At 40.2% G+C, this 18,541-nt stretch overlaps 1 long non-coding RNA gene across 2 annotated transcripts in view; it reads left to right on the plus strand.

Annotated features, from left to right (window-relative positions):
- The window catches only part of LOC107051851, a 373,871-nt gene that overhangs the window by 181,460 nt on the left and 173,870 nt on the right, over positions 1–18,541 (plus strand). Inside the window, exon 4 of one of the 2 annotated variants that reach the window (XR_005862189.2) lies at positions 17,103–17,411. The exons of the other annotated variant lie outside the window; for it this stretch is intronic. This is a non-coding gene — a long non-coding RNA (uncharacterized LOC107051851). The remainder of the gene's footprint in view (positions 1–17,102; positions 17,412–18,541) is intronic. 2 annotated transcript variants of the gene reach the window in all.

Raw genomic sequence — 18,541 nt, forward strand, 5'->3', positions numbered from 1 at the left:
ATTATTTATGTTCTCCTTTAAGTGCATATATAAGACAAGCTGATAAGGGACAGGCAGGCACTTGCGTTCAAATGCATTCCACATATATTCAGTAATCTCATTTATACTAATAATGCCTTTTATGGAAAAATTGCAGAGGGGGAGAATTTTATCTATTAAAAGAGAGAAATTTTCCTTGGATGTATTTTTATTGTTATTATTATTTTATATATATATATATACATATATATATAAATATTTGATCTCCAAAACAAGGAGAACAGATGCATGCTACATTAAAATGGAGCAGAGATGTACGTTGCATTCCTTATGTCTTTTTAATGATGCAATTGTGAATTATATTCTTGTTGCATTTGTAATTAGAGGGCAGAACAGATGGTAAAGAGTTGCTCTAAAGCAACATGTCAATTAAAATTATCCATTTTGCTAAACTGATTGTTCACTATAAGAGGGTATTTCACTATTGGAAAAACGCTCAGCATGCTGATATGTACTTGATTATTATAGCTCATTTGATATGAGCACACTCATAATATGTACATACCTATATTAATTACATGTTTTATATGCCTTTAAATATCAGCTACTATATTTGTGAAGGAAAATGAAACTTTACTTATAAAAGAAAACAAAAACAAGAAAAAACTTGAATAAGATTATACATGTTTGGAGATAAAACTCGCTGCTGTATTGTTTCCTTATTCTCAATATAAGCTAGCGCTAAATTTCTGAGAGTCATTTATTGAATGAGATGTTATGCATGGACATGGCACAGGCAACTACAGCGTTGTTTTTATTACTCTGCAGAAGCCTTCTTTATTTTTAATCCCTACATTTTACCTATCATCTCTTGTTTATAAATTTATAGTACTTCGAGAGCTGGTGATACTTTTTTTTATTTGGTTTGTTTTTCATGCCAACTGTACCTATTTCATCCTGTTTTCCAATATACAACATGCACTGAACTAACATTATCCAATAGCTCTGTGTGTCATTATCCATTAATTCTGAAGATTTTATATGTTATAAGGTTCTCTCCCGATATCCAAAAAGACGGTTGCAAGGAGTTAGGAATGTATGAAAGGAACTGGAGGAGTCAATCCTAATTTTTGTAATTGTTTTAAATACTTCTGTGTGTGTTTAAAACAAAATTATTTTAATAGTTTTGTATTGATGTAAAGTGGGTCTCATGAAACATTCCCATATATGTATTCAGTATATGTTCAAAAGGTGGCATTTCTCTGACCACTTTATACCTGAAACATCTGACTTCCCGATTGCTTCCTTCGACAGAAGGTCTGTGCATCACAGTGGGTATAAAGGAAGCACTTTAGGGTGTTTCATTCTGAACATTGAACTACAGTCCATTTCTATAGCAGAGTGTGATGTAGTTCAGAGAAGAGGCTGTTTGTGGAGTGCTGCATTGTGGCTCCACATGGAGGAAGTACAGCCACAATGAATACCAGGTCCACTCAGGAAGAGTAGTCAGTTCGTGGCATTTTTTAAATACTAGATTTGACAGATAAATGACTAAATATATTTCTTTAGTGATCCAACATTTCCACTTAATGAAGCAAATTGTCGTTGACTCTGCTTGTTGTCTATAAATTCTGACCGACTCAATCTTTGTAATGTCAGACTGGTCAAAGGCATCAGTAAATTGCACATAATACTTCGTAATTGTCCTTAGCTGATAACATATTGTAACTTCGTTTGTTCAGTAGCATTTGTCCAAAATAGTCTTTCCTGAATTGGCTATTACTTTTACTTTCTTAAAATGGATAATGTAACCTCTGTGAATAGTTTGTCTACTTCAGCTTCATGTATTATTGAAGGTACAAATGCAATGTAGCCAAAGGAATATCCGGTGAAAGTAAAGCAGTGGCATTGATTATTTGCATATATATAGCTAGACTAAGTCTTTTATCAAAGTACTGTGTCCTTCCTTAATATGGCATAGAAAATGAAATCTAGCGTTAATGTTCCACCTTTGCTATTGTTGTGGGGAAACTGAGCAGTGGTGGCTCACATCAGCATGTTCCCTTTCAAGAAGCAAATTAGATACTTTTCTGTATCATTGTAGTCCTCAAAATATGGTTTTCTTGGTAAATAATAAGCAATGTTATAACAAAGTTTGCTGCATTAGGACTGACTCTTGGCTTTATTTCAGTTTCTGTATAATTATGTTTTCTTTACTTGTGAATCACATCTCCTAATCTTCCCTACTCGTAGAAAAGCCAGAAATGAAAAACCAGTAAATCTCCTGGCACTGCCTTCTGGCTCTGGGGATATATATGGAAACATGCATGTGTTGTGCATCATTCATTATGTCCTTGACAAAATCATACTTAATTTCTGAATGTTGGAATATTATTTATTTATTCAAAAAAAAAAAAAAAAAAAGCATATTGCCTGTCAGACACTAAGTTGATTGTTAGCATTTCTCTTATCCTCAGACCATGTCTCTCGTATATAAGTACTTCACATCTCTTCTGTCAAATAAAACTGTCGTGAAGCAGGCTTTAGGCTTCTTTTGGGAACACATATTTCTAATATGCCCTCTGACATGCTGCCAGGAGGACAATTTTTAATATCAAGTTGTGCAGAAAAAGAAGTCATCTTGTAAGGTCTGCTTGTAGCTACTTCCGACTGAGGCCTTTACTCTGCACCCGGAGTGTTCTTGCTGGCTATGTGCTTAAGTGCCTTGCTATAATACACATATCTCCTGGTTTTAGAACTGTGCCTCAGTGCATTGTTTTCCAGCCAGGCAGGAAAAAATGCCAGTCGAACCCCAAAGAAAAGAAATCAAAGCTAAATAGGTAACAAGTCATACTTTCTGGTAAAAGGACCTTCAAGCAGTGAAAATGTAAAGCAAAAGAGAATTCTTTCTTGATTATATTCAACTCATTTTGCTGGACAAGCAAACCATGCATCAAGCATCTGATCAAATTCTAGCAGTTTATCCAACATTTGGGAAGAAACATATAATCAGTGCACAACCTGCAGTGAGAAGGAAACATGAAACTAATGTTCAAAAAAACCCACTTTAGTGGAGTGACCCGTTCAGCCAGAAGAAATTTCCATTACTTTCTCCTTAAGTGTATGTTTCACACCTCTGTAAATTTATCTGTGCTGATTCAGAGAGTCACCATCTCAGTCTCTGGTCACATTCTGATTTGATGTAAATCAGTCTAATTTGATTCATGTGTGTGAGCTACACTGGGAGCATGAATCATTACAGATTAACTAAGCCTGAGGAATATTTCTTTATTTCCACCCCTAATTTTATGTATTTTATCTCGTTAATCATAGACTACAAAAATTAGAAATGAAATGCTCAGGTAGGAATCTTTAAGATGTGGTGAAATAAGGTTTAATCACGTTCTCTTATTCCCTTGCTCCTCCTCCTCCCCCCCCCCCCCCCCCCCCCCCCCCCCCCCCCCCCCCCCCCCGCAATATTCTAAAGTATGATAAACTAAAATTCTTTATCTTCTGGAACAGTATTTATGATTTTTCCACAATATCAGGTACATACTATCTTCCAATAACATGCAAACATCTAAAGGATACCTAAAAAATAATCTGACAGCTTTAGTTAGCTTGACGCAACTGCATAGGAGAGCAGATGTTTCTGAGTTTGCCCAACAAGGGCTGACTAATAAGAAAGACCTTTTTAGAAGAAATGGTGTGATCATATAGTGGCACTTGTCCTACAAACTGGTGCTCTTTCACCTTGGGAAGGACTTCCAGATTCTAAACTTGTTTTATCGAGCAAAGTATTATACTGGAAACTAGTGTATCTTTATTGTTTCTTTATTGAAGGTGTATTAAGTACTCTAAGAATATTTTGATAAATAATAATTTTGAACTTTGTTCAGAGCTTGAATAAGTTGCTGCAATTTGGCAATTCAGAGCATTAGGCAGAGAAAATATGTAGAGGAGGAAAGAGCAGATTAGAGAGCAAATGTTACACAGAAAACAAGGAGTACATAGAACAACTAGAACCAAGATAAGGCTGAGTGGGTTGGAATGGATTCCATTCGATGATTGCATGTGTCATCCTGATTTACAGTTGTGTTAAATCTGTTTCTCTTCCTGGCTACTAAGTAAAAATTTCACTATGGAATTCAGAACTTGTTAGTTCACCCTTAAATTGTAAGCTCTCTATAGTCAGTGGATCAACTATGTCCAAATTTGTTATTTGAAAAATTAAGTTTATATTTAGGTATTCTATATGCCTAAGAAAACATCCAAGCTAGTAATTTAGATTTACTCCTTTACTTTTGCACGTCCCTTTCTTTTATTATTTGAATATACATTTCCTCGGCATTTAGGCACTGCCTAAATCATATAGTTTAAATCTTAAGTGGGAAACAGAAGATCTGCATTCACTCTTCTTTGGGGGGATAAGATAAAGCAAGAAGTGCTTGGGCCCTTCATTACAGTAGAGATGCAGGATGAAGCAGCCATCTCCAACAGTTTATCAGCAGTTTAAATTTGAAGCAATGGGCAGAATGATTGATAAACTCAGATGCGGGCTGCTAAAAATTGGCAGAATTTCTAAGGGGTTTTGTTATTGATAGGTGTAAAGTATACCTTTGATACATCTATTTATCACGTTACTCTTAGATTGGGTGTATACTCTAGCATTTAAATAGTCAAAATATTTATTTTTTCTTTGTTTTTATGCTGAGATTTCCGAAACTCCTTTCAGGTCCATATTTTTCATTTATTTTGAACAACAACAACAACCCTTCAGTCATACTTCTGACACTATAAAGGATTAAAGGAATGCATTAAGTAATGTAACCAGCTGTATCCTGTATACTTTCATTTGTTGAAGGGACATCTTTCATCCTCAAAATATGTAGGGGGATCAAAATAGTCCTTGTCTTCAGTCAGAGATACTAGGCTAACCTTACTGAAAAGGGATATCTACTTTTAGGTATTGTAAATGATGGTTGAGACTGAGAGATATATCATAAGGTTTAATGAAATGTACATTCTACAGCTTTTCTTTTTATGTGCTAAATATAGATGAGGAAAATGTTAATGGAGGAGAATAGAGTTTAAGACTTTTTTTTTTTAGTATGTGTTTGCCTTTGGTCTTAAGAAAAGACTGTGGTGGCAGTCTTGAAATAATTGTAGAAGATCAGGCTTTTTTTTACCAGTTAACTGTTTTTTCAATGCTGTTTCTGTTCTGAAGTGGCATAAGAATTTGAATCCTCCTTAACTGAGCCTTTTGGTTATAAACATGTCACTTCCTTCAAAAGCTACCACACTTCAGCTGCTCTGAGGAAACTATCCCCTATGTGGGCCCTTGCAGCAAACACAAGATAATTTGACTCAGACATGCTGGTAAATGAGTGACATGACTGCAGTTTTCTTGGAAATGAAAAGTAGACAGGCAGATCATTCATCATAACTCTGAGCCGATGTGTAGTCATGTACTAAGTCATAAAAGATTAGTCGTGTATCATCATCCTAAAGTATATTTTCCTGAAGTTTGCTGTTAATTTTGTCCATCTAAAGAAAGGCTAAGAGGTCCTGTACTGAACGCTTTCTCCATGCAGTTGAAAAGCAAAGAGAATACATGGTTTTTGTTGTTTTTGTGTGTTTGTGTGCTATTTATTCATTACTGTTTCTTTTCTATATATAGCATTATATAGCGGCTTTCAGACACACCAGAGTTCATGAGTAATCCAAATGTTAGTAGATTATCCCTTGCTAACTGGCTAAATAACGAACAAGAAAATGTGAATTCCTGTTAGGCTATGTACTGAGACATAAGATAAAAAATACCCAGTTCTTTAGAGCATAGGACATGGAAGAAGATGCTTGGACAAAGTTGCAGTTTATCCTGAAAATTTTGCCCTAGTTTTTTCAGATCTTTCCTGCTTTATGATCTGCCATGTAGCCTCAGTGACATGACAGGGAACGTTGCCAACTTTTCTCACTTTCTTTGGTTTCAGTAACTCCAACAGAGTGCAAGTGTTAAAGCTTCCAGCTTTTGGCCAGCACAAATCTCATCTTGTGTTTGGGGCTCCAGAACTGGATCATAGAATCATAGGATCGCTAAGGTTGGAAAAGACCCACAGGATCATCCAGTCCAACCATTCGCCCATCACCAATGGTTCTCACTAAACCATGTCCCTCAACACAACATCCAAACGTTCTTTGAACACCTCCAGGGTCGGTGACTCCACCACCTCTCTGGGCAGCCCATTCCAGTGCCTGACCACCCTTTCAGAGAAGCAGTATTTCCTAACATCCAGCCTGAACCTTCCCTGGTGCAGCTTGAAGCCATTCCCTCTAGTCCTATCAGTATGTGGATGCAGTATTCCAAGTGGGTTCTCATGAGAGCAGAGTAGAGGAGCAGAATCACTTCCCTCAACCTGCTGGTCACTCTTCTCTTGATGCAACCCAGGCTATGGTTGGCCTTCTGGGCTGCAAGCACACACTGCTGGCTCATGTTGACTCTTTCATTGACCGACACCCCAAAATCCTTCTCCTCAGAGCTGCTCTCAAGCCATTCTCCACCTAACTTCTATCTGTGTCTGAAATTGGCCTGACCCAGATGCAGGACCTTGTACTTGGCCTTGCATTTGTTTCAACAGGATCAATGGTCTTATAACAATTAGATTTTTGTTATTAAACTGTCTTGTAAAAATGCTGTTAGACAATGTTTCTTTGTGAAAAATACCAACTCTTCAGTTGCCCCAAATCTGAAATTTTTGAAATAAATGGATGTCATGCTTTTATGAATTTTCTTATTGGTATTCTGCATCATAACATCAGGCAGTGCACTGGGAGGTAAAAAGGTAAAGCTCCATCTCTGGTCTTGGAAGAATAGAGTGAAATACAGATCCCAGAAGAATTCATTATTCCATTTCTATTTTCTGGTTGGTGGGAAAGATAAGACTGACAGGGAGTCACAAGACAGTCTTTCTTTTCCCTGCCTTGACTCTGTGTGCTTGCTGGCCATCTTGCCTACAGCATTAGAGTAAGGCCTTTGGTTTTTAAACACTCTCATTTATTTGATTTATTGGCTTCAATTTCAATTATATTGTATTATATCATGTTATCTTGCATTCTGCTATCATATTTTGTAAATTAGTTTTCTCCCTTAGCTCAATGCTGCTGTTTTGTTTTTAGGCCAATCTCTCTGTTTTCCCTACTACTCTTCCCCCTTTCCCGAGGCGTGGGTCTGTGGGTCCCTCTGCCCCTATTAGTTGTGGAACTGGGCTAAACCGGGCCAGAACTGTGACAATGGGAGAAGGGGGAAGTATGTAATAATCACAAGAAGTGGGCTAAATTTAAACCCATGAAAATAATCAAAATTTTGAGTATTTTTTCAAACAATTTCAGTTCCTGAGTTTTCTTTTTTTTTTCTCTCAAGTATTAATGTCTTTTCATTATTTTTATTGAGCCTTAGTCCTATCTTTTGATCCAATCCTACCATGTTGTAGCTTTTTATCTTCTGTGCAGGGAATACTGGTGTCTGTAGAATAATGGAAGATGTGAGTTCCACTCTGTCTTGAACTCTTGCAAAGTTATTCTTCAAAGGAACCGAGGGAGCGTATGGTTATTTTAATATTGTGTTTACAGAACGTTATGCTTTTAAAGACCTAATCCATTCATCTCATTTTTAGAATTGGTTATTACCCACTGTAGGGCAAATGAAGGTGATGACAAAGCCTTTATTTAAGAAATAGGCACACGAGGGAAAGATATCAAAAAGAATCGACTCACCCCTCCCGGTAGCAGCGCGCAGCCCGAGCCGAGCTGAGGAATGTGTCCCTCCCCCGTTCGTACCGCCGCGCCGCCGCACTCACACACTCACAGAGCCCACCCATTGGTTCAGGCTGTGACCCTGGAATTCCACTACACTCCACCCCTTCACAGCATGAACCAATGACTGAGCAGGTAGGGGGTGAGCCCCTGCAACCTGGTGGCCCAAGACACAATGCGCATCGCGACGCATACACAACACCCGCCGCAATATAGGATGTCAAAACAATAAAGGCAATCAGTGGCAGTCCCCTTCACGGTTCTGTTGGGCCAGTACTTGATGTTCTTTCTCGAGGCGTATCTTTTTCAAGGACCAGTAGCGCTTCTGATTCATGCTCTCCAGTCCCCAAAAGTTCAGCAGTGCGTCACAGGGTGTCATGATGTTTCCTCATAAGCGTGTTTGAGTGATGTTGCTCCTGCAGGCCATCCTGTGAACTTAAAACCTCAAGGGGAGTAAAACAGATGTTTAATAGGTACGAGGAGGGGTAGGTCCGCCCTCCACGGTAAGATGCAGGCTGTATTTCGGTCTTGAGTCAACACCTCTGCCTGTATCGGGGCACGTCCTGGCCTTCGATACCACACTCTTTGGCCCGAAATCTGCGACTGAATCACTATATCGGGTACCAAAGGGGGGGTTCTAATTTGCCACATGGACATGATTAATGTCCCCCTTGCAATGAAAACAGGGGTGTCAACTATTACCTCTGTTGGCCATACACCGATTACTGAAGGGTTTACTGATCCCCCAACCTCTAACAATCTCCCCCAAGGTGCAAGGAGACCACACCATTTTGGTCCTGCTTGCACCTTCCAAGGCCATTTTACCTTGTGTCTCCCGGGCTCTAGGTCATCAGGGGCAGGGAGCAGAAGATTATTCATTGTGCCAACTTGTGGCTTGAGTGAGGTGTCCTTGCTTGTAATTTGTATCCTAAGTGGGGAGGCCCAAGTTGTCTGCAGCATTTTTAAAGCACTGGGTCTGCCATCTCTTGGTCTCTCATTCAAGTCTCGCAGGGTTTCATAAAGCCTTTTGGTCCACCCCTGCAAGGACTGTGAATCTGCCTTCAGAGCAGCCTTCAGGATCCCATTGTATCTTTCTATTAGGCCTGCTCCTGTTGGATTGTAGGGCAGGTGAAACCGCCATTCAATGTTATTGTCTTCAGCCCACTTCTGCACAGTTGCACCTGTGAAATGTGTACCTTGATCACTCTCAATAACCTCAGGAGTCCCGTATGATGCCATCAATCTAGTTAGAGCTTTGATGGTATTGGCTTGGTTTGCCTTTGCTACAGGATAGGCTTGCATCAGTCCACTCGCTGTATCGACACAAGTTAGGGCATATCTGGCCCCCTCAGATCGAGGAAGGGGACCTATATAATCGATCTGCCATCGCTGTAATGGGTTGTGTCCTCTAGCGAGATGGGCCGTAGTTTCCGGCAGAGGTCTTGGTCTCATTCGCGAGCAAGCGTCACAGTCCTGACATGCCTGGACAATATCTGGTAACTGTATGGGCAACCCCCATGCTTTAGCTGCTGCCCACATGGTTTTCTGTCCTGCATGCCGTAATTTCCGATGCAGCCAGTGAGCTATGTCTTCTGATGGTGTACTTCCCAACCATCGGACTCGAGCCAGTGTGTCAGCTTCATCATTGCCTGGTGACTGCAAGGGTTGATGTCCAGAGACGTGGTATGCTCGTACGGTCCTGTGCCTAACCACGTTCCATATATCAACCCACATATCTTTGCCCCAGATAGGTCGGGCATGGATTGTCCAATCCTGAGTGGCCCACTGTGCTATCCAGAGCGTGAGCCCTCGGTAGACTGCCCAACTATCTGTGCAGATGTTTAGTGCACTGTTGCCAGGCTCTTGAGTTATCACCATCCACACAGCTCGTAGCTCAGCCCACTGGCTACTTTGTCCATCCCCTTCTTCAAACCATATTGTTTCAGTTGAGGGATGGTATGCGACAGCTCGCCACCTACTTGGGTTCCCTCTGCTGGATCCATCTGTATACCAGGCATCTTCTGGGATAGGGTATTTTCCCTCCTGCACAGGACTCTTTTCTGGACAAGTAACCACTATTTCCTCAGGTGTCTCGCTGTGATATGTTACTGGCCCAAGTATCTTTTGAAGTTCTTCCTTCAGTGGAGATGATGACAGGCGGCTTCTTTGGCTAAGATAGGCAACCCAGCGTGCTACTGTTTGTGATTGGGCCACCCCGGTCTTAGGAATGTGAGTTAGGTCTTTTACCCACCCCTGAATTGGTAAAGTTGTTTTGACAATAACCTCTGCGGTCTGAGTTATTGGTTCTACTGCCTGCAATGCAGAATAGGTAGCCAATAACTGCTTTTCAACCATGCTGTATCTCTCTTCTGCTCCATGCCAAATCTGTGACCAGAACCCAATTGGGATTCGAACAGAACCCTGGCGCTGCCACAGCCCCCAGCCAAACCCTTCTTGGGTCACATGCACATCTAGTTCGGCTGGAAGGGTTGGATCAAATATACCTAGCGCCTGGGCCTGTTTAACAGCTATTTTTGCTTGCTGGAAGGCTTCTTGTTCTGTTCTACCCCAATCCCATACTTGGCCTTTTTTTGTTAATCGATATAAGGGTTTTAGCAGTTGTGCTAAGTGGGGAATAAAGGATCGCCAATATCCTAATATACCCAAAAACTCCTGCAACTGCTTCGGTTTCGTAGGAACCGGGAACGCTTGGATCTTATCAATGATTGCACTGGGTAACACCTTAGTCTTACCTGACCAGACAACACCCAGGAATTTAACTGATAGCCCTGGTCCTTGTACTTTTTGTGGGTTTATAGCCCATCCTTTTTCCTGTAAATAAGTAATTAATGATGGTACTGTCTTTTCTAATGCCTCGATTGAGTCAGATGTTAACATCAAATCATCAATGTAGTGGAACATTTTGACAGTAGATGGTTTGTTCCAATTTGCCAAGTCACTTGCCACCAAATTATGACAAAAAGTAGGTGAATGCACGTACCCCTGAGGTAGAACTTGAAAAGTCCACTGCCTGCCCTCCCACGTGAATGCAAACTGGTCTTGGGACTCCTTAGCAATTGGAATGCTGAAAAATGCATTTGCTAGATCCAGAACGCAGTGGTATGTTTCTATTTCTCTACTTAATGTATCCATGAGGGAAGCGATGTTGGGTACAGCTGCATGGATCGGTGGCGTGACTTTATTTAGTTCTCTGTAGTCTACTGTCATTCGCCACGTACCATCTGGTTTCCTGACTGGCCATATGGGGGAGTTGTATGGGCTGTGTGCAGGTCTAATAATCCCTACTCTCTCCAGCTCCTGCACAGTCTTGGTAATTTCTTGTTGCCCACCCGGGAGTCTATACTGCTTTGTATTTGTGATCCGGCGTGGTTGTGGCAAACAAATAGGTTCAATTTCTGCATGACCCCTTATGATTGCCTGCACTGCCCGGATACTAATACATCTTTCCCTTAATCTGAACTCTCCCACAGTGGTTTGGAGAGTCAAACCCGACAGGATATCAATCCCCAATATATACTCTGGAATTGGGGCAATAGACACCTTGTACTCCCGGGGTGGTAGACGCCCAACCCCCAATTTCAACCATGTTTGTGTTACGGGGATCATCTGCCCCCCGAACCCACCTATCATTGCCTTAGAGCCTGAAAATTGGTTTGGGTCACCATATATAATTGATGTTTCTGCCCCAGTATCTACTAATGCCATAACCCGCTGTACATTCTTTCGGGACCAATGAATCGTTAGTTCAACGTAGGGTCTCCGGTCTCCTCTGGAGACCCTAGTCTTGGGGAATTTTGGCTCCGCTGTCAAGCCATCAGCTGTGCAATCCCTAAGTCTTTTTCCTCTGATGGCTCAACTGTGGCTGCCCGGGCAACCTGAGGAGGTTTACGTTTTTTTGATGGGACTATGAAGTCTTCTAGATTCCACGTATTTTGTGGAATCCGTTCTATGAGTCTAACTCCTTCCCTTTTAGGAGAGCGTTGGAATCTCTGACTGTTTGGTAACTGTTTCCATAGTTGTAATAAGACCTGATTAGGCTGTCCATCGATCTTTTGAAATTGAACTCCAGCCCTAATCAAGTCAGTAAACATTTGTTTTCTTGAGACCCTGATGGGTCCAGATTGAATTACATTAGGAGCAGGTCTCCTAGGTCGTGGTGGCGGATGGATGTCCGACTTTTCCACCACCATTCGGACGTTGCGCCTGGCGCGCAGGCGCTCTGTCTCCCCCAGATCTGCCACCAATTGGGCGGCCTGTTGTATAATGGCCTCTGAGGCCACTAGGGGATTTAGTATGGATACCAAAATTCCATACTGATGTGGTGGAGCCTGCTGCAGGATGAGGTCCCTCATTCCTGCGGAAAATTTTATCATATCTGGGCTCTCAAAATTGTCCTCATAAATTGCCTCCTTCATACCTAATTCTCGGATATAATTTTGTAAGTCCTCCATAGAGGACCACAGGCCGGTATTTAATGGTATATCCGTTTTATTTGCCCATGTCACACGGCATGCGGCCATTAACCATGCAATCAGTGAATGATTTTCTTCATTGTGTTGCACAGCCGCATATAGTCTTTGCCTGAGGGCCGGGTGAGTAGTAATTGATGCCAGTTTTGAGATTTCTGGCCCATTCACCACAACACTTTCTGCCCCCATGTCATATAGTCTGAGTAACCATGCTGGCACACTCTCTCTCGGTCTTTGTCTAAAGCGTTGTACTAAATCCATTAATTCAGCTGCCGTGTATGGGCGAGCTGTTACATGTAGTGTGCTCTGGGCAGGGGGCCACTGGTCAGGGGGCAGCCCCGCTGGCCTGTCCTGCGTTTTTTTTTGTTTTTTGAGTTACAACTGGTCGGATCTCAAAGGGATCAAGCTCTAGTGGAGCCTCAAGATCTGACTTCTTAGTGCTTTCATTTTCTGAGTCCAGTTCATGTGGACTCTCTTGTATAGGATCCCCAGTTATTTCTAAAGAGATGTTTCGGATTTTTTGTACCGGGATTATAGGGTTAGGTTTTTTCCCTCTCAAAATTGCAACCTGTCTTTCTAGTTCTTCCACACGGTCACGTAATAGTTGATTTTCATCAGTGAGAACCCCTTCAGTTATATTTAGCCGGTTCAAGGCCATCAGCAGCGGCCACGCCACCGTGGAGGCAGCTAACTGTCGTTCTCGTGTAGTGAGTACGTTTTTGTTTAGACTACTGAAATACTCAGCCAGGCGGGCTGGGGATTCCTGAACATTTCCTGCATCCCGTAGGGGACCCCATTTTTCAATAATACAGGCAATCCCGTGATATGGGGATCCTAGGAATCCCGGGATGTGCCCTGGCAAAACCTCACTTATGGGGCTAGCCTTTCCCCGTCCAAACCATCCCATGAAATTGTTCAAAAATGTCATGGTAATTATTTTAAGAGGCTTATAATTGGGTATCTTTAAAGATATTTGGCTGCCTGGCTCGCCAAAATGTAGGGCAAATGAAGGTGATGACAAAGCCTTTATTTAAGAAATAGGCACACGAGGGAAAGATATCAAAAAGAATCGACTCACCCCTCCCGGTAGCAGCGCGCAGCCCGAGCCGAGCTGAGGAATGTGTCCCTCCCCCGTTCGTACCGCCGCGCCGCCGCACTCACACACTCACAGAGCCCACCCATTGGTTCAGGCTGTGACCCTGGAATTCCACTACACCCACCCTGTTTTTTCAAGAGGATTTATGAAATTTAAACTTAATTGGCTATTTAAAATGAATTGTTCATTCCCTTACTTAGGATCCAAGATAAGCATATCTTATTTTTAGGAACCACTAAGCATGGAGATCTCTTATCTGTTTAAATACATTGATGTAAGATGAGTTTGTTGGTGTTGGCTCAAGTGATTTTTGCAAGCAGTGGAACTTGATGTGACCTGCTGAACTAGGGACAGTGATTTGAATTTAGGAAGCCTAGTATTTAATCCTATTTCTGACATAGTTGGTCATAGTTGGCTTTAGTGTCTGCTTCCAAGTGCATTACTGTGAGTAATTATATTTACTAAACTTGATGTAAGTGCTAAGAGCAAGAAAGCAGAAAGCTTAAAAGAGGGAGGGTTAGAACAAGGAAGTTACTGACTCCTCATTAATTTACATCCGTGGTGTTTCCTGTTACAGTGCATATATGCTGACACCTAGGATGGGATTGAATGGCTAAAATAGAAATAACTGAACAAAGACAAATTTCTCCATATTCTGTTGAAAAGCCAATTCTAGCAGCATGGTATAATGTAATGATTAGGATTTTTTGTGTTTTTTTTTTTAATATGCAGTATAGCAAAGATGTGATTCTTTCAACTACTCCTCTGTAGGTTACGATTACATTTATGGAAATTAATGTTTCTTTCTGTAGGAACTATGTAAGCAATTAATCATTGGACTGCTTTTGAAAAACTATTACATAGCCAAGTTCCTGAAGATCTTCAGTATATACTTAGTTCCTAAAAGGTCAGATGGTATTCCTTTCCTTCTTCTGTGGAAAATATGTAATTCCTTGCTCAGATCAAACTTTTCTAGAAAGACTTGGTGTACAGGCAGTTGTTGCATGTCACATGAATGGTGTTAATCTCAATTATTGCTAGTTAGCTTGTGAACTAAGCCATTAGAAATCACAAAGGTAACTTAAAACTATTGAACCTAAACAATTATTTAACTTTTTCTTAGTAAATCAGCTGGTCTGAAATGAAGCTGAAGCTCTCATTAGATCACTGACTCAGGGAAACATCAGACACTATAACACCTGTGACTAAGTTCTGAGAGTTGGTATGTTTCCATGGAGGTAAGCTGAGAAAGAAAACAGAAGTCACAAGAGCAGTGCCTGCAGCATCAGCAGGAGCAGGTCTAGCTAATACATTTCCTCCCTTTTTTCCTAGAGATGACATTGTCTATTAGAGACAGGAATCCTCTGTGTGAAATCACGTAGCATGTGCTTAGAGACACAAAACCATTGAGACATTACTGTTAATGTTTTCCCAAAGTTCTGAAAGAATTTCTGGAATAGCTCTTGAGAGTGTTACAATATAAAGAGGTTTATATTAAAAGTGTGTGACACAGTGCGGTGTTCTTTCATTGATCACAAGAAGATTTTTGACCTTAATTCTGAGAAGATGCATGGGTGGCAATGTGCTGAGTACTATATTTGAAGCACACATAGGGTAAAAAAAACAAACAAACCTGTAGTACTATTTTAACAGGTTCAGATATCATCTGCCAGTGTACTGGGAATCAAGGTCTTCTCATCCACACATCTTTTTCCCCTTTCTTATATTTTAATATATTCAGTGCTGTCAGATATCCCCCCAAAACTTAGTATTATTGTGGTACTTTGGCTTGTGACATTATCACAATAGCTCTATGTAGCATTTGCCTCTTACTACTACAGAATATAGAAAGTTAGCACTTAGTGCACATTTGACACTATCTATGTTATATTTTGGCGGATGTGTAACTTTTAATTTATAAAATTGCTTTCATATAATATTTGTATGGGCATGACAAACTGTGAGTAGCTGGAAAATCTTATTAACTACTCCATGCTCAATGAGGCGCATTGAAAAGATTCTGAAAGCCAAAGAAAAATAAGGATTATTAAAAATTTTTTATGAAGAGTATTTTAATTGGAAAAGCTATCACATGCAACTAAATCAATGAGTCTACATTATATATAACTTGCAAGAACACTCAGCACTGCTTTTCTTAATAAAATGCTTTCTTGAATGGTGAGCGTTAGACAGTAATACACTGAATGGGAGCAGATGGCAGGAAGCTGGGCCTCTTGGTGAATTAAATTTAGGAAATTTAGTAAACCAGAAATCTCTGCATGGCTAAAGACACAGTGAACTGACACTGGTAGCCTGTCTGCCTTTTGAATATTACATGCAACTGTGTATTTTGATGGGAAGTTTGGCCAAATGACATTAAATAAGGCAAAATGGTACTTTCTAATGGTCTAGAATTTCTATTTCTTTGTAATTTAAAGTGAAAAACCATGAATAGGAAACTGATGGATAAAAGCATGATGTATTTAAATATTTTCTTACAAACACTGCAGTTAGTGAACTTGACCCATTTCAAGCTGTATATTTAAACTATTGCAATTTTTCAGCAGTAATACTGAACCCTAAGGTGTTTGATCCCTAGATTTCACGCCTTCAGGACAATCATAGGATCTTATTTCCTAATGTCTATGATAGTGTTTGGTCATTCGTACCTTGCTTCAAAGTCTGAAATTGTTGCTCTCAACCATTTCTCTCACAGAGATTTGTTGACCTAGAAAGAGATCATCACTATTAAACTTCTCTAGAATAAAAGCAGCAGTGATACAAAATTATTAAGGAAATCACTGAGAAATTCTAAATAATCAGGAAGACAAAAGAGAAAAACATCTGCACTTGCATATAATAGACCTATATATTTTCCTGCCTGTTAGGTCAAGGTATAGAATGTTGGAATGTCAATTAGGTATCTGTATGCTTTCACGTAAAGTTATTACACCTTGGTAAATAAGGATTTGATCAAGAACTTCTTTGACATGACCTTTGTGATATACCCACACTAATTAATCTCTGTTGTTTAGTGCTGTGTGTTTCCCTTTCAAAGCTTTTATTCTCTCTCTCATCCTCAGCATATTAAAGTTACATCTTTACTTAACGTAGATTAGCTGGGGAAGGGGCAGAGCCAGAGCTTTTTATTTTTTTTAAACCAATCACCAGAGACTATTTACTGCATAGCTGGCACATGCTGCACATTTTCCTGTGTTGGTAATTAAATAATTAGTTATCAATGACTGAGTCAAACAGTACAATATGTTTCAGAAATAACAGGTTATGCATTTCCAAAGAAAATATATAGATGAGATTTTCCTGATGTCACAGCTAGAGAAACATTCTGTGTATTTCACCTAATTTAATCAACTTGATTTCTGAGAAACCATATGACTTTCTTAATGGGAATTTAGAAAGGATGGTTCGGTAGCCAACATACTAGTACATCAGTTGGAAATAGGAATTACTTTATTGTACAATATTTCATCTAGATTTGCTGTGTTCTAAAACAGTTCTTTAAAGACTTTAAGGTAGAGATACTATAAAATACATGTCTCTGTGATAGAAAAAAATGTTATTCCTAGAAATGCATGGAGATCCTCTTGTGTTGCTGGCAATGGGAACTTTGAAACATTTCAGAGATCTGCAGAGCTTTCCCAAGGCAGTGGGTAATGAGGTTACAGTTGGTGGTCCTAAGGAGCTGAAAGAAACTTGTCCTTCAGCTGCAGGAAGAAGAAGCCTATGGGTAAGCAGAGAAGATGGTTTGTTGAAGCACAGAAGAGCAGCGGAAGAAAACTGTAATAATTTTATATAAATCCCAAGGGACAGAATCTATGGGATACCATGGATGCAGGTGGAAGAGACGTTCCTAGGAAGAGGGAAGTCTACTACTGTGTGTAAGAAAATGCTTTCTGCAAGAGTGTTCCAGGCCACAGGAGGACATTAGTGGGAGAAAAAGGCCTGATGAAGAGCTCCATACATGAGGAAGATAAATGGAATTCATCTCTCAAGTTTCTTCTTTGTGAGATCAAGTTAGTAATCTTTTCTAATTAATTATATCAAGCAATCATTTTTTTCTAGAGATTTGATTTTGTAGCTTTTTGTTTTGCATGTGACCTTACCATTTTAGATGCTATTTCCAGTGCTTGATATTAATGAAGATAGAGTATGAAAAAGAGGCTTATTGGAGCATACATGATCCTGCTGTTCATCACAGCATTCAGAGGTTTGATAGAGTCTGTGAGATGTTCTTACATTTAAGAACAGAGGGTAAAGTTCTAATGAAGAACTGGGCTACACAGCTTAAATCTTCTGAAGATGTTGTGTTGCTTATTGTTGTTCCTGAAGAAATTCACAAATTTCTGTATTTCATGGTCTTAAGTTTTTGGCTGCTTCCTAAGCCATTGTATAGCTGCACAGCTTGTTAAAAATGTTCCCAAGAACTGTTTGGTGCTCAAGAGACTCTGAGAAAAGCACATAGATGGCCTCTTATGGGCTTTACAGGAGCAGTCAAACTATATCTGGCCCCTTGCCAGCAATTAGTATCCCAAGAGACCAAGAACTGGTACATGATTTTAACTGAATCTTTTCCCATCCTATGTAGAAGGACATCCTATCAGTTGCTTTGTGCAGCTCAGTGCATAAATTGTCCATAGATTCTCCAGGTTCTTGTTCCTGAATCCAGCTAACCATGCTCACCATAGTCTTGTCCTTAAACATTCATTAAACATCTTAAACATTCATTTTGAGTCACTTTGAGAGAACACATATGTAAAATACTTAGGAAGCTCCAGGGCCTTACCTACCTAGAGTTATTTTTTTGCTTTTTGCCTATGCTTACAGAGTCTGTTTGTTATTGGCGCCTTCAAAAAGGCTTATGAAGAGCTCTTTATAGGGAACTGAATGTTTGGCTTCTGAAGTGGCCTTTAGTAGCAGAATATGCACCTTCAGCACTGATGCCAAGGTGACACTAGTCACTCATAGCTGGGAGAACTATGAGAGTTAGCGGGGTCTTCTTAGAGGTATTCAGTAGCTGTAGTGACCTCGGCATGTCATGAGAATGGTCTGGAATAAACAGGGCATTTTCGGTACTAGCTGCAGTCAGATTATTACATATGCCACAGAACAAGCTAATGCAATTGCTGAAGTGGGATCATTGCAT

The sequence above is a fragment of the Gallus gallus genome, chromosome 9, assembly GCF_016699485.2.
Source record: "Gallus gallus isolate bGalGal1 chromosome 9, bGalGal1.mat.broiler.GRCg7b, whole genome shotgun sequence".
NCBI classification, from domain to species: Eukaryota; Metazoa; Chordata; class Aves; order Galliformes; family Phasianidae; genus Gallus; species Gallus gallus.